Raw genomic sequence first — 24,434 nt, forward strand, 5'->3', positions numbered from 1 at the left:
CTGCTTCGGGCCATGTTGGAATCTGCCATTTCCCTTCATATAACAAATGTCACTGATTTAATGAATGGAAGGCCTGCGGCAGTGAAGAAAAACAGGGAAAAATTCCAGATCTTATTTAAATAACAGGAAAACCATACATAGCAAGAAAATAATGATTGGCTTTTAAGAGAAATGAAATGGATCCTTCAACACAGACTAATGTAGTTCTTTATAGACTGCCTTGGATAATGTCAATGATTTCATGGTAAACTTGCTGATATACATCTAAACGGAACAAAAAGTCTATATGACTGTAGCAAGAAATAGCTTTATGGTAGATAGGGTTTGTAGTTTCAGAATGTAGATTTTTCACATCTTGAGGATTGGCCAACAAGTCTTGCCCCCATTCTAAGTCACTGTCAATACGTTCATGTTCCTCACATCGTAAAATGGAGAAGTGGACCAAATGTAGAGGGTTTTCGCAGAAAATGATACATAGAAGGTGTTCTTTACTATTCTTTAAATGATTAATTAATACAAATTTAAAGTAAGTTGAATCTAAAATTATTACTATGATGGAAGCAAGGAATATTGAAATAATCGTTATTATGATTTTTATTTAGAAATAGATCAGATACAAATCAAAACTAGACAATTTGCTCTAATTAAGGGTGTTCAAACATGCCACAGAAGGAATTTCAGTTTTATTTATAAGGCATGAAAGTATTGTAATCAAAATTTTCTGTAGCTGGGGCGCCTGGGTGGCTTAGTTGTTGGGCATCTGCCTTTGGCTCAGGTCATGATCTCGGAGTCCTGGGATGGAGCCCCACATTGGGCTTCCAGCTCAGCGGGAAGCCTGCTTCTCTCTCTCCCACTCCCCCTGCTTATGTTCCCTCTCTCACAGTGTCTCCCTCTATTAAATAAATAAAATCTTAAAAAAAAAATTTTGTAGCTGTGTAGCTGCCAATGTATCTATCAATAAATGGTAAATATTGGAGGTGGGAGCAAGTCTGATTTTATTGATTTTAATCTTTCCATTTTACTTCGGAGTTTTTTTACACAAGCAAACCACATCAATCGGGCATGAAGTTTAGCTAAGGCAGAAGAGGATAATGGGAAAAGATAATTTTAAAGATGGCAGACTTGGGTTCTAATATCTCAAGATTTCTGTCATCTTATTCAAACAATATTACCATCTTCTCATTAACTTTGTCTTTTCTCTAATTACAGGTTTGTCTTATTTACCCAAATACAATCAAGAGCTTTTAGGGTCAAGAACCATATTATGCCTTTTATTTCTTATTTAACTAACCACGGAGCTACACATATTATACACAAATATTTTTTCCTCCTGAGGGAAGATGAATTACTCTACAGCCTGTCAAACTTCTCCAGGCTTAACTGCGGTATTTGTTGTTAAAATACATGGAAAATCTGGAAAAGCCCCCATTGGATGTGAGACTATGGAGCCAAATCATGGCAGCCTTTGCCTGCTGGTCCTTCTCACTGTTATTATCCTCTCAGGCTTTACACGAGCCCTTCTCTGTAGCCACCTCCTCTGAACTGACCCAGGAGATAGTTTTTAGCTTATGCATAATTATGTACCTGATTAAAATGAACCAAGTTCAGAGCAGGACTGCCCCAATCAAAAACTCTCAAGTGACTAGAATGAAAAACCTGAAAGAAAAAGAAAATTTAAAGCAAGATTATACTCTTCTGTTTTTTACAGTGCAGCTGGTAAAGTGAGGTGTGAATTTCATATACTGTCCCTCTGTATTTGGTCCGTTGGAATATATATGCGCAGGGACACATCTTCACTTCTCCCTTCCTTTGAAAAGTGCAAGAAATGGAAGGGGAGAGGTGGTGAGGGGCAGGGGCGTCTATGGAACGCAATTCTATCAGTTTCATATAAATGCACATTCCCCCAATGCCTTTTACCTTGTTAACGGGAGCCTGTGTGCTCATCATCCCTCCCCGGAAAGCCTCAGCTCCATACACAGAGGACAAAAGTGAGTGTCTATGGGCACCTATGTGGCTCAGTCTGTTAAGTGTCCAACTCTTAGCTTCAGCTCAGGTCATGATCTCAGGGTTGTGGGAATTAGCCCTGCGTTGGGCTCTGCACACAGTAGGGAGTCTGCTTGAAGATTCTCCCTCTCCTTCGTCCTCTGCTCCTCCCAGTGCTCATACTCTCTCTCTAAAATAAATAAATATCTCTTAAAAATATACATAAATATAAATATATCTTTAAAAAAATCTTTAAAAAAAAGTGTCTAGTGCTAGGTGCACTAGCACTGAAATGACACGTCCCTAAACATCCTTGCTTCAAACAACAGCTCTCAAGAGCATGTTCCAGAAGCCACCCCTTGCTCCACCTTTCCTAACTGTAGCCTCAACACCACCACCACCTGCTGTGAGCCTCTTAGGTCTAATCTGATCATATCCTAATCTCCCCCTGATAATGTTTTCATTGCAGGAAGTTTCAGACTCTCAGCTTCCAGATCTTCTCTGGGACTCTATCCCTGACAGGTCTCCATGCACCCACCATTTTATCTTCTCCTAACTCCTCCCAACTTCTAAAACTCTCTCTTCCATCTGGAATTCCATCACTAGGTATATCTTAAAACCCATCTATGATGGGTTCCTTTACCCTCCTGCTCTCCAGACAACCTGATTTTCCCCCAACAACACTTCTTACCCTGCAGTTCTTTCATTCCACAAAACCAGCTGAGATTATTCATGATCTTAGCATTTGTAAAACTTGTCGATTCTGAGGAATTTCCTCACATTACCCATGATGCCATTGGATTCAGCTGTTCATTTCTATCCTAGAGCTTTTTTCCACTTAGTTTCTGGAATACTGTCATTTCATTTCTTTAAATAATTTTTTAAAAATTTTTAATAAACATATAACGTATTATTAGCCTCAGGGGTACAGGTCTGTGAATCGCTAGGTTTAGATACTGCACAGCACTCACCATATCACATACCCTCCCCAATGTCCATATCCCCACTCCCTTTCTCCCTAACCTTTCTCCCCCCCTCCCCCAGTCACACTCAGTTTGTTTTGTGACATTAAGAGTCTCTTATGGTTTGTCTAATACCGTCATTTCTTGATTTTTATTTTTCACTCCCAGCTCCTTTTTGGTTTCTTTGCTGTATCCATCCAACTCCCACTGCCTGACCTTTGAATCCTTCCATGTCTCAGCCTAACCGTGCTCCTCTTCTCCCCATCTGTATTCACTCTGTGTGTGTTCTCATCCAGTTTCTTGGTTTTCAGTGGTGTCCATACTTAAAATGTTTATCCTCTTCTGTAAGTCTCTTCTAAATACTGGACTCCTATACACAACTGCTTATTCAAATTAAACACTGGGATGCCTCACACTTAACATCTCCAAATGTGAACATCTTCTCTGTCCCTCAAAGCTGCACTGCCACCAAATGTCCCTATCTCCTTTAATGGCAATTGCATATTTTCCTTGCTTAGGCCAGAAAGTCTGGAATCGTCCAAGACTCTTCCCTCTCTCCTTCCACAGAATCCATATTAAATGTCTTTCACTGCATGTTTACAATACACATGTACACTCAGAACCCAACCCTCTTCGCCACCCTTCCTGGAAACACATCTGTGCAGGCCATCATCAATCTCGATTATTGTGGTCTCTGAAATTTCTCATTGTTTCCACTTTGATCTACCCAACATGGCACCCAAAGTATTCTTATTCTCCCCCCCCAAGTAAACTTTACCCCTAACATGGTGCTTGAACTCATGACCCCGAGATCGAGCATCACATGCTCTGTTGACTGAGCCAGTGAGGTGTCCCCTAAGCATTCCTTTAAAAATGTAGGTCATATCATGTCCGCTCCATGCTCAAAAACCTGAAGTGGCTGCTCACTTAGCTAGAAAGCCAAAGTCCTCCCAATGGAGTACTTGTTCCTTTCTGGCTCTAGTACATTTCTGCTCCCCTTTCCCTACTTCTTTCTCCCTTAATTGCTGACATCAGCCACACTGACCTTTTAGCCATGCCTTTCAGAAATACTCCTAACTAAAGGGCTTTGCATTGGTTATTCTCTCTGTCTGGAATGCTCTTCCTCCAGGTTGTTCACATTGCTAACTTTCTCGGCTTCTCTAAATCTCGAATGTCACCATCTCATTGAGGCTTGCCTAACCTCTCTGTTCAAAGACACAACCCACTAACCACTGTGTCTAATCTCTTTATCTTGCTTTTTCCCCTTTATTTTTCCATAGCTTTTATTCCCTTCTAAAGTTTTAATAATTTACTTATTTGCTATGCGTAATGTCTGTATATCTAACTGCTAGAATGTCAGCTTAAGGAGGACAGGAATATTTACTTTGTTCTCTGATGTGTACCCTGAGCATAGAATGGTACAGGGCACATAGTAGGTACTCAATAAATATTGTTTCCATAGATGAATAGATGCAAAGGTTACCTAGACTTTCCTGGTCTAGTTATCACCAGGAATGAACTAAATCTAAATATAAGTTAAAGATTTTTAATAATTTACCTCAAAACAATCACTTAGTAGATTTAGACATGTTAAATGAGAAAGTCCTTCCCAAAATCTCAATGATACTTGAGTTAATTAGTGTTCATTAAATTTAAACAACACTCTTGATCATCACCCTGTTGAACTGTCATAATATTTTTGTTAGTTAAGTCAGAGCATTATTATTAACTCCATTTTTAAAATTAAGGAAACTGACTTCATAAGGAGTGAGTTTGCTGAGTGTCTCACTAGCCGTAAGTTTCAGAGAAAAGATTCAGTGCCTGATATTTTGATCTCAAGTATACTGTTTCTTCTAAGATTTTATCCTGGCTCTCAACTGTAAGATGATATTCACACTGGATTTTTTCTTCATTAATATTCATGCAACATATATTCTTGAGTACCTGTTGTTTGCCCAGAACTCTTGGCCTTGCATATATAGAAGTGAATAAAACTTGCTCAAGGGCCTTATGAAGTTCACAATTGAACAGAGGAGAGAATGAAGTCTAGTGAGAGACTAGGCATTGGGATACCTGTGTTTTAGTCTTAGGTTTTTAAAATTTTATTGTTATTGTTATTATTATTATTAGTCTTAGGTGTTTTTGAAGGAATAGCTCTGAATATTTGGGCAAGTCAAAAGATAAACATGGCCTCAATGATTCCTAGTCTACTATTCCAAATTAACATTTTCTCATTTGTAAAATAGAAAATAGGTATATTGCTCTGATTATTGCTCAGGGTTAGAAGACCTAATAGATTATGATACTAACATATTAGAAACCATGAAGAATTACATAAGTAGGTAATAGTTACATTTTATCCTTCTAAATTTATCATCCTATGACAATGGCATGATTCTCAGAATGATGGGGTAAACCACGAGTAGTATAAATAAAATTGTACTAAAAAGCACTTGAAAAGTTATACCTGACTTCAGTGTAGCATATTTTGAACAGATGTCCCTGCTGGGTTATGTGACAAATACACATCCACACCACTCTGAGGGGTTAAAAAATTATTTTTATACTTGGTCCACCCAGAGAAAGTGTAACTTTTGATATTTACTACACTAAATAATTTTCAATACAATTTAAAGTATTTTTAAGCAAAATAATATAAATAAAATATAAAATTATATTTTAATTAAGTACATAAATGTACTTACTAAATATGTAATTTTACATTAACATAGAAGGTATTATTAGATTTCTGAGTTATGTAGTCTGTCATCCCATACTGAAAACAATCTAAACTGTTAGGACTCACACACATGGACCCCTTTTGTGAGCACAAAGGACTGAAAAGATAGAAATTAACAGGAGAAATGGAAAAGGGAAACAAAAAAACCCTCAAAAAAGCAAAGTACTAAAGCCAGTTTTTTCTTCAAGTTATTTGCCAATCCCAGGGAATCTGAAGTTTTATTGTGAGAACTAAGCTAGTTGAGGAAAACAAACAAACAAAAAATCAGCCCAGAGCCTGCCAAGGACAATTAGGAGATTTAAAATGAAACCCTTTCCATGATGAACTGGACTCCTGAAATGCTACACAACTCCCAGTGAAACAATCAGAAATGCAGCAGCTTTCATGTTAGCCTGTCATCAAGGTTTGAATTAACTACAATGTCCCTGGAAACCTTAGTCAGTGAGCAAGACTTACAATGTCAATGTAGTCCTATCAAAATCTCAGCAAGTTCTCTTAAGGATATCAACAAACTGTTTCTCAGATGGAGAAACGGAAGACCCAGGACAGCCAATACAGTAATACAGTATTGTAAGGGAGGAACAAAGTTGGAGGATGGACATACACAACTTCAAGATGTACTATCAACCTACAGTAATCAAGAAGTGGGGTACTGGTGGAAGAATAGACAAACATCCATAGAATGGAAAGAGGGCCCCAAAATAGATCCCCTATATAGTCAACAGATCTTTGAAAAAGAGAAAAGGCAATACAATTGAGAAACAATGGTATCTTCAACAAATGGTCCTGGAACAACTAGACAATGACATGGAAAAGAAGAAGAAAAAAACAAAAAGAATTGAGGCACAGACCTCACATTTTTTTGCAATAGTTAACTCAAAATAGAACACAGATCTAAATATCAAACTCAAAACTATGAAACTCCTAGAAGATGACCTAGTAGAGAAAATCTAGTTGACTTTGGGTCTAGTGATGGCTTTGTAGATAAAACACCAAAGGCACAAACTATGAAAGAAATAACCGACAAGCTGAACTTCTGAGTCAAAAACATCCACTTTGCAAAAGACAAAGAATTAGAAGACAGGGCACAGACTGGAAGAAAATATTTGCAAAAGACATATCTATGAAGGTGTTATCCAAAATGTACAAAGAACTCTTCAAACTCAACAATGAGAAAATAACCTGATTTAAAAATGGGGCAAAGACCTTAACAGACAGCTCATCGAATAGATGTACAGATAGCAAATGACCATGAAAAGATGCTCTGCATCATACACCATCAGGGAAATGCAATTTAAAAGAACAATGAAATACCACTACACACCTATGAAAATGACAAAAGTCTGAAACATTGACAGCACCAAGTGCTGGTGAGGAAAAAGTCACAGGAACTCTCATTCACTGCTGGTGGAAATGCACAATAGTACAACCCCTTTGGAAAAACAGTTTAGTGGTCTCTTATAAAACAAAAGGAATCCTTGTCACATGATCCAGCAATTGCACTCCTTGGTATTTATCCAAAGGGGGTAAAGACTCGTGTTCACGCAAAATCTTCACATTGATCTTGATAGCATCTTTATTCATAATTGTCAAAACTTGAACCATAATGTCCTTTAGTAGGTGGATAGATACACAGTGATACATCCCGACAATAAAATATTTTTTTCAACACTAAAAATAAATGAGATACCAAGCCAGGAAAAGACATGGAGGAACCTTGAATGTTTGCTACTAAATGGACGAAGGCAATCTGAGAGGGCTACAAACTATGATTCTAACTACATGACATTCTGGAAAAGGCAAAACTGTGGCAGGCAGTGAAAAAATCAGTAGTATCAGTGGTTTCCAGGATTTAAGAGGGGAGGGATGAGTAGACAAAGCACAGAGGATTTCTAGGGCAGTGAAAATATCCTACATGATACTGTAATGGTAGGTCTATGTCATTATACATTTGTTAGAACTCACAGAATGTAGAACACCAGAGTGAACCACGCTGTAAACTATGGATTTGGGGTACTTATGATGTGTCCATGTAGGTTCATCAATTATAACAAACAAAAAGTACAACCTGGTGGTCCTTGCCATATCCAAGATCATCTAGGTTTTTCCTGATGTGACCTTCTAGGAGTTTGAGAGTCTTACATTTCACATTTAGGTCTATGATCCAAATCTGAGTTAACTTTGTGAAGGTTATTTTATTGTTTTGTATGTAGACATCCAGTTGTCCCAACACTATTTGTTGAAGAGACTATGGTTTTTCTAGTGCACTGCCTTTCTCCTTTGTCAAAGATCTGTTGATGGTGTTCATGAGACTCTGTGTCTGCACTCGGTATTCTGCTACACTGATCTTCTTGTTTCTTTCATTAATTCCACGCTGTCTAGATTACTGTAGTTGAAGACTAAGTCTTAACGTTCAACAGTACCAGTCCTCCAACTTTGCTCTTTCTCTTCAATTCTGTGTGTTGGGTACTCCAGGTTTTGCTTCCCTCCATAAATGTTAAAAGTCATTTGTCAATGTCCTTAAATTAGCTTGCAGGGATTTTGGTTGCCTTGAATCCACAGACTAAATTGGTAAGAATGGACATCTTGACAACTTCTCTTTCTTTGACTGAATAAATTGATTCTTGCTGGTAAATTATTAAATGGTACAGATGCAGGAACCAACCAGTAGTCTGAATGCCACAACTACTTCTGCTAAATCCGTTTTTTTTTTTTAATTTAATGTGCTTAAAAAGTCTTAGAATGAATGAGTACATCTGTAATAGCATCTATACACAAACTGTACGGCTTTGGGAATAGTAGCTTGAGCCCCTAAACGGTGTCCCACTCCAGGAACTTTGATGAATGCCTGAAGCTGGTAAGGTAATTAGCAGGCACAAATGCCAATTACAAAAGGGTCAATAAGAAAAGGAAGGAGTGTTAGGAACCAAGACATAAGAGCAGAAGTTGTTAAAAAAAAAGAGAGAGAGATAGAAGATGGGGTGCCTGGGTGGTTCAGTGGGTTAAGCCTCTGTCTTCAGCTCAGGTCATGATCTCAGTGTCCTGGGATCGAGTACTGCATCGGGATCACTGCTCGGCAGGGAGCCTTCTTCCTCCTCTCTCTCTCTCTGCTTGCCTCTCTGCCTACTTGTGATCTCTCTCTGTCAAATAAATAAATAAAATCTTTTTTTTTTTTTTTAATTAAGTGATAGGAGAGAACTTAAATACAAGAAACTTCAGGAAACTAACACCCAATAGTAAAGGCCAATTAAAAGACTCAGCACAGCACCTGCTCTCTGTTCCGTATGGAGAGCAAGACAAATCAGAATGCAAAATAATCCCAGCATGCTCACGCTGATTAGTTTCAGAATGTTGATGTAGTCCCCAAACCAGGAAGGCGAAGACTCTATCAGTACACGTGGATGAGTCATACAATGACATGTAAGGCATAAAGTACTATTAAGAGCTGCTTTCTAAAAATGGACAAAGTACATTTCAAATTCAATTTGTTTTCACCATATATAAGTTCTCCTGGTCATATCCATATATCATAAACAAGATATCACGGCAAATCTTACCAATAATCTTCAGTGGACCCAGCTTGGAACCAACAAATCTTTTGAATGAGGTATTAGGTAGGAAGTCTTTGTTGCCAAAAAAAGCCTGTAAGACAAGTTTACTTTATTCATATTTAGAAGACCAAAATAAATGGTGCAATGAGCTCATTATATTTATAATGAAATGCACTGTCTCACATTAGTTCAAAATATTTAAATGAGAGAGCCTGGGTGGCTCAGTTGGTTTAGTGGGTGACTCTTGATTTTGGCTCAGGGTCATGAGATGGAGTCCCATGTTGGGTCCATGCTCAGAGCAGTCTGATTGTCCCTCTCTCTGCCCTACCCTGCCACCCTTGCCCTTGTGTTCTCTCTCTCTCTCTTTCTTTCAAATAAAGAATTAAATAAAACCTTTAAAAGAAATACATTTATTTTTTTTTTTTAAAGATTTTATTTATTCATTTGACAGACAGAGATCACAAGTAGGCAGAGAAGCAGGCAGAGAGAGGAGGAAGCAGGGTCCCCACTGAGCAGAGAGCCCAATGTAAGGCTTGATCCCAGGACCCTGGGATCATGACCTGAGCTGAAGGCAGAGGCTTTAACCCACTGAGCCACCCAGGCGCCCTAAAAGAAATGCATTCAAATTAAGGGCAAAACTTGGAAGCAGGAGATAGAGATAAGCTGACTACTGGATTTTCCTTCAAAATGAGAAGTCCAAAGCTATTATAAATAAAATCTCATTCATTTGTAAAAACAAAAGAAAGAATCCAGTGTCACTGAAACCAAAAAATTAAATTCATGCAGACATAGTCAAGACCTTTTATTTTGAAATGACAGAATCATTGTCATTTTGTATTATCAGCTATGTAAAGGAATAACATACCTTTAACACTGACCTCCATTTGTATGCCAATTTAATTAAAGGTCTCTTTGAGTATTTGATGGAAAAAACTGGAGCTAAGGTAAAAAATTTTTTGATTCTTTCAGCTATCTGTGGTATTGTGGAAAATGTTATGAACGCTGAAAGAAAACAAGACAGAAATTAACTATTCTTACACCATTACTGGCATGTAAGAAATGATATCATGGCAAGTGAGAGTAAATTCAATATGTTATGACCACTAATTGACTCATTCATTTCTCAATTCCCTTATCAAACATTTCTCGGTCACCCAGTATGAGACCTACATATCAATCAAACATCATACTGATGATTAATATTAAAAACAATGTCTAGACCATAAACAATGGTAAATCAACAATAAAAGAGTCTTGTAACACCATAGTTGAGAAATCAGAAACAATATTGAAGATTTCTATAACTGGCAATGTGAGAATTTCGGATATTTGAATCTTACACTTTAGGTGACAGATCCAATACATGTCAAATTGTTTTCATATTTATTTTTAATATATTTTAAAACACCCTTGCCTTATTGTGCAGATGATACTAGTTTATATTTTATTGTTAGTTTAGAGTCATTAATATGACAAATAGTTTTCCCTTTTATGACATCTTATCAAGCTACATTCTTGCACATCTTTTTTTATTTTTATAGCTTTTCTGTTTTCTGAGTTCTAAGAAGGCACACAATCAGAGAATCATATAACATATTAGAAGTCAGTAAATTCTAGCACATAGTCACTTCTTTCTTAATAATTTTCCAAGATTCCTGGTTCCAGATAACTGTTACAGATGTAAAATCCAGAGTACAACTCACACACATGATTAATAAATGTCAGAGAAAAGATCTGTGGAAAATCGGATTAGACTATTCTTCAACATACTCTTTTAAAGCAGGGTGTGTCTTATTCCTATAAGAAAATGATCATTTTTCAGCCTAGAAAAGACTCAGTGAATACTGGTTGCTATTATCAAGTAGGCTTTGTAACTTCCCCAGTAGAAAGAGTGGGAGTAAGAAAGTTTACCACATCATGTAAGAGAATTATGTTGGGTTTTAGAGAATTATCCTCTGAAAGTGAAACTATTACACATTAGATGGAAGCATTGTTGCTGTGAGCTAAAAGAAGTTCTTTTTTAGTCTCTTTAAACATATGAAGGCTTAGGCTCATCTTTGTGTATGTCTAAAGTTTAATCTGTCCTAAATGCGTAAGCATTAATGGCTTTCTCACATCCCCTCCTCATGAGGTCCTTTGCCACACTTAAATGACAATTATAAGTATGAAATTTCTATTTGTGGAACAAGGGGTAGTTATGATCTCACTTTGATCCCAAGATGGATATCCAACTTCTGAACGCTTGGGAACAAAGACAACCTGTCATTACATGAATTCTTTGTGACTAGAGAAGACAAGGTAGAAGGAGGAAGGGGGTAAGTGTCCAGGGCTAGGCTGTGGGTCTTCTTCCCGGTGCTCTGTTTTGTGTCACTTGTAGCTCTGGGAGCTTGCCCACATCCTTAGGAGGTGTGTCTGCAAACCCTACAAAAGACATTGCATACTATGAGCCACAATCCTTCTGGCCATACCAATAGTGGTGCCCTGGGAATGGCCTATATAAAAATATTTCCTCTTGTCCCGTGTGTTTCACGATGAAGCTGATGGAGGCTGGGAGGTTGTATTTTGCCATCTCGTCAAAACTACAAAAGAAAAAGGGAAGTTGAAATCCCCTTGCTTCCAGAATGTGATGCTAACCCTTGAAGATAATGAACAGGTAAGTGAAGGCAAACAATTTTCCACTCTCTTTGGGTATTATCAAGAAATTATGGGGTGGGGCACCTGGGTGGCTCAGTGGGTTAAAGCCTCTCTTTTTCAGCTCAGGTCATGGTCCCAGAGTCCTGGGATGGAGTCCCACATCAAGCTTTCTGCTCAGCAGGGAGCCTGCTTTCCCCCTCTCTCTCTGCCTGCTTCTCTGCCTACTTGTGATCTTTGTCTGTCAAAGTAAATATATCAAACCTTAAAAAAAAGATGTTTAAAAAAAAAAGGAAGAATTTTAGGGCCCTTGGGTGGCTCAACTGGTTGAGCATCTGACTCTTGATTTCAGCTCAGGTCATGGTCTCAGGGTGGTGAGGTCGAGCCCTGTGTCTGGCTCTGCACTCAGTGTGGAGTCTGTTTGAGCTTCTCTCTTACTTCTCCTAGGCTCCTCCCCACTCGTGCATGTGCATGCACTTTCTCTCCAGCTCTCTCTCAAATAAATAAATATTTCTTAAAAAAAAGAAGTTATGTGATGTAATATATCTACTTAATAAAGACTTCCGTGAGAACACAAAGTCAGGGAATAAAAAGTAGCCCCAAGATAGTCTTATAAAGAGGCTGTTTATTTTACATACAGGGAGATAAAGTAAATATATAGGTTAAGGAGCAAAACAATGGAAAGGGTGGGGTTAGCCAATAAAGGTTACTACTGACAAACGAGATACACACTTAAGGTCAAGCAAGCATTCTTTCATTTTTCAAGCAAAAACTGACATAAATTGTGATGGTCTGTTACAAGACCTGATTAAGAAAAGACACTTCTGTTCTACTTTATTTCATTCAAACACAAGACAATATATTTGACACACTCATAAAAAATAAAATGAAACATTACTTGATGTTATTTGTACCTGAAGGCCCAGAATTCTTTGGAATTTGTCTTCAGGTACTTGTGTTTCCTGGACCAGGTGGTCCCCTGCTATTCTCCATCCACACATCTTAACCAGCATCTACCGGAATGAAGCCCAGGCTATTGTTGGGCAGAATGGAGATCCAGCTGCTGGCAGGTGTAAACAATCCATGTTGCAAGTAGACAACAAACCTCTGAGCTAGAAAAAAAAAATGCAGAGAATTTCTTCTTAAATGCTGTAGTATCTGTATAAATATCTTATCTGAAGTTAAATCTTTTAACACATGACAGTTTGAAGTTTTAAAAATATATTTTTACATTTTATATTGTATAAATATGGTAAATTTTTCATGTTTAATGTCATTGTATGTCAGAGTTGTTTAGCAAAGTTTACAAAGTTGGAAACAGCAAAGTTTACAAAGAATTTTTTTTTTTTAATGACCAAGTATATCATTAGGTCATGTCTCACTTAAATATATAAACTTTAAAGATTAGAACATTCACATAGCTAATAGTCATGTGAGTACTCATATACATTTTATTTTATTTCTATTTTAGAGAGAGAGAGAGAGAGAGAGAGAGCAGGGGGGAGGTGCAGAGGGGGAGGGAGAAAGAGAATCTCAAGTAGACTCCACATTGAGCACGGAGCCCAACATAGACCTTGAGCTCACCACCCTGAGATCATGACCTGAGCCAAAAACAAGAGTCGGACATTTAACTGAGCCATTCACGCTTCCATCATATACATTTTAAATAGCATATTACAGTAGATGTCAGCCAGACACTGGTCTTAGCCACTCAGTGTGCTGTGCAGTGGGCTCATGAAAGAAGTAGCCAGGGTGAGAGAGATGTAGGTTAACTTGGGCCCCGCAGCGTGGGTGCCTCACCAAGGCTACTGCTAGGGAAGTATGTCTGACCTGCCTGCAACAGAGGTCTCACAGGGTACCATCCCCTCAAGGAGATCAAACCAGCCACTTGGAGACTAGTTGGGGGACATCAGAGAAATGTCAGAGTCCTGTACCCATCGTGGGGTCTAGAGCAATTTGTTACCACTCCTTGTGCTGATTGCCTACTCAGGTCCTGGTGGGACAGAGCAAGCATCTCTTCTTCCATACCTTCCGCTCTGGGGACTGACTGCTGGAGTTGGAGAGAAGAGTAAGAGGGCATCTAGAAGGATCTGGAAGATGAAGAGAACTGGTATCACAAGCAGTTCATACTTAATTTGTATCAACCACTTCACCCTCACTGTTCTTCCCTCATTCTTCACAATTGCCTCGTGAGTGTTTTACTCCCATTTTACAGTAGAGAAAAGTGAGACTCCAAGAGGTTACATTAACCTGTCTGAGGTCCCGGAGATCACAGAGCTGTTGGGTGGCCATCTGGAATCCAGTCTTCTCAGGACACTGCAGTTCCCGTTTCCACCAGAGAGAGTTTTTAAAACTCCTAATGAAATGCACTGCATAAATTTTTGGGGGGGGGGGGAAGAAAACTGAGGTGATACTTAATACCCATCAAATGTTTCTATCTTGAGTGGCCCATATTATGTGTCATAGGATGAAATATGGTCTCTGCCCTTAAAAGCAGCTCAGTGGAAAGGAGTCCCGGTACAGCCAGGCCTGGTGCAGCGTGAAACAGATGTCTACACCCATGTTCATTTATCCAGACTCAGGAGCATCCCTCCCTCACCAGCCCCTCTTCTGTGTTCATCAGAATGAGGTAGTGAGCCAAAGGGATCTGTTTGAAGAGATCTGGGGACACATTGAGATAAAGGTATTTAAGAAAAGGGACCTCATCGTCTGATTCAGCTTTTCTGTTAAATTTTCACGATCATATTCAGTATTGCAATGTCTAGCTCTCAGGCCACTGCCATAGAGGGTGATGATCACTTGAAAATTGGACTAAAATCTCAAGTCACTACTGGTGAAATTGGTGTCCTATGTAGGCAACTCTCAGAAGATTTCATAGTTTCAACACGAGCATAATTCTAAACCATCATAACTGTTCTCTGATCTGAATCCCTGAGAAAAAGATTTAAGTGTATATATATATTTTTTTTCAGATTTTATTTATTTATATGAGAGAGAGAGCACAAGCAGGAAGAGCACCAGCAGAGGCAGAGGGAGAAGCAGACTCCCCACTGAGCAGGGAGCCCAATGTGAGACTCAATCCCAGGACCCTAAGATCATGACCTGGGCTGAAGGCAGACACTTAATTGGCTGAGCCACCCAGGCTCCCCAGATCTAAGTGTGTTTGTTATTCCCACTTCAAAGATTAGGAAATTGTGCAATGGTGACACAGTTAATGAATGACCCAGTTAGGCTGAGTCCAGGGGCTGGGCCTTCCCCATTCCATCACACTTCCCACTATTTATGTGCTTCTCATACCCAACACATGAGCCATGGGTTTGCAGGTAGAAGAACCACAGTGGAAGGGCAAGATGCACAGTTGTTCACTTCCCGTGTTTTCATGTTCAGTGTGGAAGGCAGAAGAACGGCCCCTCAAAGATGTCCTGTCCTGATCCCTGGAACTGGGGAGTATGTTGTGTTACATGGTGAAAGGGACTTTGGAGATGCAGCTAAGGGTCTGAAAATGGGGAGATGATCTCCGTTATCCAGGGACCTGGTGTAATCTCAGAGGTCCTTGTAAGTGAGAGCGGGCGGGGGGGAGAATCAGAGGCAGATGAGCTGTGCTGTGAGAACAAAGGTCAGAAAGATGTTCTTGGTGGCTTTGAAGATGAAAGGGGCTACAGACCCAGGACCATGGGTGGCCTTCAGCATGAAACACATTCTCCCAGTGATCCTCCAGAGGTGTGCACACAGCCTCGTGGGCACCATGTTGTTAGCTCTGGTAGACCTATTTCGGACTCCTGTGAGGCAGTGTATGTGTGGCATTCGAAGCCACTCTGTGTGTCATAATTTGTTATAGCAGCATGAGAAACTACAATTCCCAGGAATTGTTTTCATTAGTAATAATGTTTTTTTCATAAAATTAGCTCATTCTTACCTGAGAATGATCATCAAATTGAACATTACAATCATTACTGACTGAATATGTAGGAACTGTGAGGAATTTGCCTCTCTTCTCTCTTACAAATGATCCCAATTGACTGCTTTCTCTGACAGTTTGAAAGAATATTTACATCCTTACAGTTTTGTGAAGTTGAGTACTGATTGTCTAACTAGTTTCAAGGAACTTGAGAGCAATTTACTTGGAAATGATCTATGAACTTATTTAGACCTTTTAATGAGACCATTTTTAAATTTTTTGCTTTGTTTTGTTTTGTTTTACGGTGGAAAGGGTTGCCCCTTCATAGAGGATTACTTGTATCTTGCCCGTTATTGGGAAAGCCAAAATTGCTTTGAAGTTTCAAGATGCTGATGTTTTTGGAAATGTATTTACTTCACCCGCGATAAAATCTATTTTATCTGCTATTGGTTTCACTTCGAATGTTGTAACGAAGTTTCTGTAAGTTTTGTAAGACCCCACTAATTATTTGACAAGAAATGTGGCTGCCAAATTCATAAAGTTCCAGGAAGCACACCAGAACTACCAGAAGCAGATGCCAGGATGGGCAGTTGGAGGCACTTTTCCATCTCCTTCCACCTGGAGCTCAGTGACTTTGGACTTGGAGTGTTCTCTTTAGGTTAGTGCCATCACAAACCAACGTGAAAAGAGAAAACAATTTAAAAGTAAATAGAAGGAAGTCTTGGGGTGCCTGGGTGGCTCAGTAGGTTAAGCCTCTGCCTTCAGCTCAGGTCATGATCTCAGGGTCCTGGGATCAAGCCCCGCATCTGGCTCTCTGCACAGTGGGGAGCCTGCTTCCTCCTCTCTCTCTGCCTTCCTCTCTGCCTACTCGTGATCTCCATCTGTCAAATAAATAAAGAAAAATCTTTTTAAAAAAAAGAAGGAAGTCTTGAACTAAGACATATCTCTGAAGGTTGTGTCAAGCAAGAGGTTGATACCCCGTTTAGGACCATTGCTTCTGAACAGTGAAATGAAAAAGCTGGCACTCACTTGTCCTCAGCCTTTTGTCCTCTGTGCACCAGTACGCACAGACCCACACCACGGATTTGTTCCAGTTAGTGTGTACTGGACATCTGTTGTTGGGACATCACAGTCTCCAACAATTCCTTCCTTGTCTTTTACATACTACAACCTGCCAGCTAACCATCGTCTTGGTGTCTTGGTAAGAAATCAATTTAGGGTTTGAAAGTTCTTGCTGTCTTTGAAGTAACATTGTTGGATTTTCTAACACCTGTTATGCAGAATTTTACTTAGCCTGCACAATGATTAGTTTATGGCTAGTTAAGAAAGATTTTTAACATTTCTTGCCTTGTTAATTTTTTGTTTGATTATTGACATATGACATCGGTTTTCTGAATTGTGGATTAGATGATAATATTTCTATTCATCTCCAGCATGAAGGCAATAATCTACTAATTTTTTTGTTTTCTATTTATTTATTTATTTATTTATTTATTTATTTTTTATTTTCAGCATAACAGTATTCATTATTTTTGTACCAAACCCAGTGCTCCATGCAATTCGTGCCCTCTATAATACCCACCACCTGGTACCCCGACCTCCCACCCCCCGCCCCTTCAAAATCCTCAGATTGTTTTTCAGAGTCCATAGTCTATTTTTAACCACTATCATTATGAGAAGTTTTTTTCAGTGGGAGTGTTCATTGACGTGTTCATTGTTTCTTATATGAAAGTCAGAAAACAAACAAACACACCAGTGTGTCTGCAATAAGCACAAAGGGCACAGCCTCATTCTTCTACTAACTGTGCTCAACATAAATCAGTGAACTCTGTCTTTATTTGAACTGTTCAGAGTTTTTAAAGTCATCATTATTTATTTTAGAATTTTAGAATTTTCATTTTTGGTTCTAGTAGGTGAAAAGATCAGCAAAGCATTTTTTTTTCTTTTTACAATAATTTACAATGTTCTGAATAGGTGACAGTTCCAGAAGACTCTTTTGCATTTACCGATGACTTTACAATAAGCTGAATATAGAAAGTGAATATAGAGTTTTACCTGTTACTATGAGTAGGGTATCAGCAGTCAGATATACTTAGGACGGTTAGAGAATTATGTAGGTTTGAATGTTTATTTTCATTCTTGATGTGAAAGTAATTGCAGAATTCTCCTATTATTACAATATGTAAATATTTAATGTATTCCACATTCTTTATAATTACTTTTCAGTAGCCCTCGACATGCCAGACATGTATTTTTTCCCTCAATAATCCCCCAAATTTAGAACACTATATTTCCCATGAACATACATGTAATTTTTAATTTAGTGATTATTTATGGAATTCAAATTCTTAGAATACCTCCAAATGATTCTCTTAGTTAACTTTTATTGTTCATTAGTGCTACTGATAAAATGTTTTTATTTAAAATTTCCAGTTAATCAAAGTGCATAATTTGGATATTTTCCCTGAAATGGCAATTCTCACACTGTTTTTATTTCGAGATAGATGTAGAGAGCGAAACAGCATGGAAGAAATTGTCAAGAAAACAATACCTTTTGACAGAATGAACTTCTGGGAACTGTCAGCTCGTTCATAATAAGAGCCACATAATGCCGAATTGTGCTGTTTGACCTTCTCGGATAAGCTGATGCTGGAAACTCGCTGAAGCATTACCTTACCGTCATCCTCAAACAAGGACCAAACGGGGTGATCCCAGGGGCGCCTGGAAGACAGGACTGCCATGTTAATTCTGCATTTCCATATTGTACAGTACAAACAGCTTACCATCTTTCCAACTTGAATTTAAAGCAGTCGGACTCCAGACCAAGCAGAACTCGTCTTCTCTCTGAGAGCATCCTTTCCAGAGGGATAGTTCCCACCTCCATCATGAAAGAAGACCGGAAGTCACCAGTCATCCACATCCAAGTTAATGGTGTCCTTGAGGGGTTGTAGGTCACTCAGGCACATGTGCTGTTTGTTTTCTCAGAATTGAGTGGTTCTGGGCATCCCTGCTTCTCAGAGTGCGCATCCCCTCCATATGCAGCATTTTAAATTGAAGTAAGAGACCCTGGAAATGATTCTTGAAAGTCAAAGCCTTTAGTTTGATGGCCAGATATCCTCAGGTATTTCCCACCTCAAAGTTCCCCAAACTCTTCTCCTTTGTACTGTGAGAATAACAGGGGTACAGGAGGAGAGCGCTGAGGAGATGTGTCGAGCCAAGGAGAAGATAGACAGCAGTCCTTCCAGCTGGTAGAAATCGGAGGGAGGGCACCAGAGTGCATTCACCTCACCACAGACCAGTCCAGGGCAGGAATATGCAGCTGTTGGCCTTTCTTTATCCCACCGGGTACTTCCAAATGACGCAAACACACAGAAAGATGTAGAGAAATCCTGTGACTCTGAATGAAAAAGAGAAAAAAGAAGGAAGAGCTAACACTTAAATAGTGCTTGCCAGGTCCTGTCTAATGTTTTTAAGTATATTAACTAACTTAATTCTAGCAACAACCCTCACATTATTGTCCTCATTTTCATGAGGAAACTGAAATACAGAGAAGTCAAGTAGCTTGCCGGAGACACAGAGCTTGTAAATGACCGAGCCTGAGCAAGGACTCCCACCCAGCCTGCCTGGCTACACCCCTCACTGTACGGCTGTGCCTTGAACTTGTCAGACTTCACTGGAAACAAGTATTTCAAGGACAGTGTTGTCTGAAGAATCATGACTATTAATATCTATGACTTTATCCATTCTGAAGCAAAAGCCTTCTGGTGTCTCAGACATGTGCTTCTTGGTCATTCAGATTTCAAGTCATCAGTTGGCCACTAAGACCTATTTTAGGAACCAGTTCTCACGTAGACTAGCTTGTTGCAACCCAGGGGCCAAAGATACTTTCTGCTGTCATTTGAACCCATTCACAATATTTGCATTTTATTATGATTAATTTACAAATATCACCTAAGGTGTGTGAAGTATGTTTATGTGTATTTAGTGCCTTTTAACCAATTGTTTCTGTTAAATAAATATCTTTGTGCATTTTAGGTTTGCTTTTCCAGAGGCATTTCCTAGTCTTCTTTGTCTCTCTTGACCAGACATGATTTCTCTTTTTTAAAAAAATGTACTTATCTATTTTTAGAGAGGGGGGATGGGGGGAGTGAGGGGAAGAGGGAGAGGAAAAGAGAGTCTCAAGCAGACTTCATGTTGAGTGCGGAGCAGGACACAGGTTCAGTCTTCGGACCCTGGGGTCATGGTATGAGCTGAAACCAAGAGTCAGATGCTTAACTGACTAAGCCACCCAGGAGCCCCCAGACATAATTTCTTGAAAGATAATTTGGATTTTACTGGACAACCACCAGACAACCTATTGGTCTGTCTGGATTTAAAATATATACCAACAAAGTGTGAAGTGGCATTGGAGAAATTTCAGAAGAAGATGGAGAATGTCCAGATAACCAATTTTAGTTTGTTTTTTTTTTTGTAATATTGAAGTGAATTTCTTTAATGTATATATTATTATTATTATTATTATTATTTAGGATTTTATTATTTTTAAGTAATCTGTACATCCAACACGGGGCTCAAACTCACAACCCCTAGAGTAGAAGTCACGTGCTCTTCTGACTGAGCAAGCCAGGCTCCCCTTTCACATGTAGGTTTTAATTTTTCTTGTCTGAAGTGTTCACTTGGCAAGCGAGAAGAGAGAGACCTTAGGCAGGACCCAGGGCAGAAATGACCTAGGGACTGTGGGGGAGGGAGGGAAGAGCAGTAGACGGGGTGGGGGGTGTCAGGGTTGAGGGCCCACTGGCAGCCACGTGGGTCATCAGGGGTTAGGCTGGAAATACTGAGCAAAGGATTGTATCTGAGGCCTGGAGACAAAGGGGAAAAGGGCAGAGAAGTGGGAACACATACGGCAGGGTCAGCTGAAAGAAGTCCAGCAGTTTTAAAAACACCGTTCAAAAATATTCTGTGTGATGTCGTCTGAGCCACCAAATGGACCTTGCCTTGCTCTGGGGGTAACTGTCTTCATTGTTGTGTTCTAGGAAAGGAATGGTTTTCTGTCACTCAAGAGTCTTATGAGGGCTGAGGGCATTTGTATTATATTTTTTGATTACAGTTGCAGATGCTGCTTATCTTATTTTTTGTAAAACGCAGAGGGAAGCCTTCCAAGGGCTTTCCTGCTCTTGGGTCTCTTTGTAATCAAATCTGCTTCTCCAGCAGTAATGGTAGCATCTATTATCTCACCTGAGCCACCAGCCATCGGATTACCTTGCGGCTTCTACATCACTTGTGGTTTGTGGACTGTCCTGCAGTGCTGTCTAGTGTTCCTGACAGTAGGTTTTAAGCGCGTAGCTGATTTATACTGCCTGGGATTTTCCCATCTCTTCCTAGCACTTGAATTTGGCAAAGCAATCACTTGATCTTTTCCACCCCGTGTTCAGGCCTCCCTGGGAGGTCATTGGTGTCACACCAAGAAAGACTTCCCCATTGACAGAAAAAATGTTTGCATTGGAGTAGGGAACATCACCCCCTCTGGAAGATAGGCATGTTGTCATTTCAGATGAAGGAATGAAAACAAATAAGCAAATAAGAACATATTTTTCCAAATGCACCGAGTCCGCAACAGATCTGGAAAGGGAGTTCTCATACTTCTCTTGTACTCCTCGTTCCCAGGCACATTCTTGGGCTTTCTTCTCTTCTCACCAGAGCTCTGGTTCCTGCAGCACAGAATAATCATGCTCAAATCCAGCCTCACACTTAAGTTCTCAGACCTGATTCCAAGATGCTAGGTTCAAGGAGTGGGGTGGGCGAGGGGGCATGTGGGGGGGTGTGCCTTAGTCTGATATGCTAGCTCTCCATTCACTTTAACCTTGAATTTTTATATCATGTGGATCTGTCTTTAATCATTCCTTGTAATTAAGCAGAAACTTAGTGGATAGAAACTGACAGTCACATGACTGGTCCCAAAGCCAGATGCAAAGGTGTCTCTCTCCTCTTTGCTCCCATACCCCTTTGGAGTGGGATGTAGAGGGTTTCATTTAACGCCCTCAGTCCCCCAGTCCCCCTGTCCACTTATCTCCATCCTCACCAGATAGACACTTCAACCCCTGAGGTTTCCTCAACTGTAAAAAAACCTTCAAATAAGGGAGCCTGGGTGGCTCAGTCAGTGAAGCACCCAACTCTTGGTTTCCACTTAGGTCATGATCTCAGGGTTGTGAGATTGAGCCTTGAGCTGGGCTCCACGCTTAGTGGGGAGTCTGCTTGGGATTCTCTCCCTCTCCTTCCGCCATCCCCCAACAGTCTCTCTTCTTTCACTCTGTCTCCAAAATAACTAACTAACTAAATAAATAAATAAGCTTTAAAAAAGAATCATCCAATAAACATCATCAGCAGGACGTCCTTGTTAGTTCCCTGCATTGACTCAGAGTGGAACAAGGATATTTCTCCCTGCCTCAGGGGTCACTGTGACCCCAACCCAGATTTGACCAGAATATAGAGCTATAAATTGCAAGGCTAATGAAGGAGCTGTTGTTAGAGTCAGTTGTCTTCTTAAGCTTAAGAAGGTTAGAGTTCTTTTCTTTGACAAGCATAATATTCCTGCCTTGATTTCCTGTGCACTGTAGTACAGTGTGTTCTCAAGACTAATTCTTGGAACAGTCTGGAAGGTTCATGTGGTCCATTAATTTATGGCAAAGGAGCCAAGACTATAAGTGGGGAAAGGATAGTTTTGGAAATAAAAGGTGTTGGGAAACTGGCCAGCCACGTGGAAAAGAATGAAACTAGACCACTGTCTTTCCCCATGTACAAAAAAATTAATTCAAAATAGATTAAAGACTTGAATGTGAGACCTGAAACCATAAACCTCCTAGGAGAAAACATAAGTGATAAGCTGCTTGACATAGGTCTTGGTGATGATTTTTTTTTTTAAATCTGACACCTAAAGCTAAACAACAAAAGCAGACATCAGACATTGGGGAGGATATGTGCTTTGGTGAGTGCTGATACACAGACCTGTACCCCTGGGGATAAAAATACATGTTTATAAGAAAATAAAAATTTTTAAAAGGCACACATCAGTAGGTGGGACTACATCATATTAAAAAGCTTCTTCACAGCAAAGGAAACCATCCAGAAAATGAAAAAAATATATATACCAAATGGGAGAAAATATTTGCAACTCATGTATCTGATAAGGAATTAATGTCCAACATATATAAAGAATGCATACAACTCAATAGCAACATAAAACAATTCGATTTAAAAATAGGTGGAAGATCCCAATAGATGATTTTGCAGAGAACACATACATGAAAAGCTGCTCAACATCATTAATCGCCACGGAAATGCAAATCAAAACCACAATGAGATATCATCTTACACCTGTCAGAATGACTATTATTAAGAAGACAGGAAATAACAAGTTCAAGAGTGGAGGAAAGGGAACCTTTATGCACTGTTGGTGGCAATGTAAATTAGTGCCATGGAGAACAGTTATGGAGGGTCCTCAAAAAAAATCAAAAATAGAACTACTACCATATGATCCAACAATTCCACTCCTGAGTATCTTCCCAAAGAAAGTGAAAACACTAATTCAAAATAAAATTACATTTCTATATTTATTGCATTGTTATCTATAGTAGCCAAACTATGAAAAGAGCCCAAGTGTCCATGTAGTGATGAATGGATATAGAAGATGTGTGGTGTATGTATACAATGGATTATTACTCAGCCACTAAAAAGAATGAGATCTTGCCATTTGTGACAACATGGCTGAAACGTGAGGTATTATACAATTTGCATATATACAAATGCAAATTGATTTGCATTTCCGTGGCGATTAATGATGTTGAGCAGCTTTTCATGTATGTGTTCTCTGCAAAATCATCTATTGGCAGAGAAAGACAAGTACTGTATGATCTCTCTTACACGTGGAATATTAAGAGAAAAAAAAAAAAGACAAGCTCATAGAGGACAGATTGGTGGCTGCCAGAATCAGGAAGGGGGTGGGGATGTGATAAATATGGGTGAAGGGGATCAAAAGATAAAAAAAAAAAAAAAAAATACAGTTGATGTGAAACAAGCAGAGCAATTTTGAATCACAATCAAAATATTGAATAGATATGTAGAGAAAAGACAATGTGTGTCCTTGAGAGATTTGTTCTGGAAAATTTGTACTTACTCTATAATTCTCAAATATTTTCTTGAAATTTTGGGGAAGATTTTTTTTTTTTAAGAAAAGTTATTGTCAACTCTCTTAAATAAAACTAGAACAAAGTTTTGGGGGTTTTGTTTGTGTTTTTTTTTTTTGTTGTTGTTGTTTGTTTTTGTTTTTTGGGTTTTTTTTTTTTTTTTTTTGAAACTGCATAAACATGGATTTGGGAATTTGGAGCCACCCTGGAAAAATTCTTCAAATTGCTGTTGTAGTCACACATTCTTTTAGATATGCACCTACTTCTCTAGCTATGGTCTGAAACAATTTTTGACTCTTCTCAGACTATTTTCCACTTTCAAAGGAAGATTTGCCATCCTTGTAGATAGTCAAAAGAATGAGCTGTGTTCTCTAAAACCAGTTCCAGGAGGGGACTTTTTCAAAATGGTTAGAATAATAGTAACAACTCTGGTACAACAGGCATCACCTTTGAAAGAGTGCAGTTCTCTGGATATGTTAGTGCTTAGGT

At 39.2% G+C, this 24,434-nt stretch overlaps 1 pseudogene; it reads right to left on the bottom strand.

The window, feature by feature from the left end:
* Positions 1 to 208: 208 nt before the first annotated feature.
* Positions 209 to 21,493, bottom strand: LOC123394177 (annotated as a pseudogene).
* Positions 21,494 to 24,434: the final 2,941 nt, after the last annotated feature.

Source organism: Mustela putorius, unplaced genomic scaffold, assembly GCF_011764305.1.
Source record: "Mustela putorius furo isolate JIRA1106 unplaced genomic scaffold, ASM1176430v1.1 tig00001654_pilon_pilon_pilon, whole genome shotgun sequence".
NCBI lineage: Eukaryota > Metazoa > Chordata > Mammalia > Carnivora > Mustelidae > Mustela > Mustela putorius.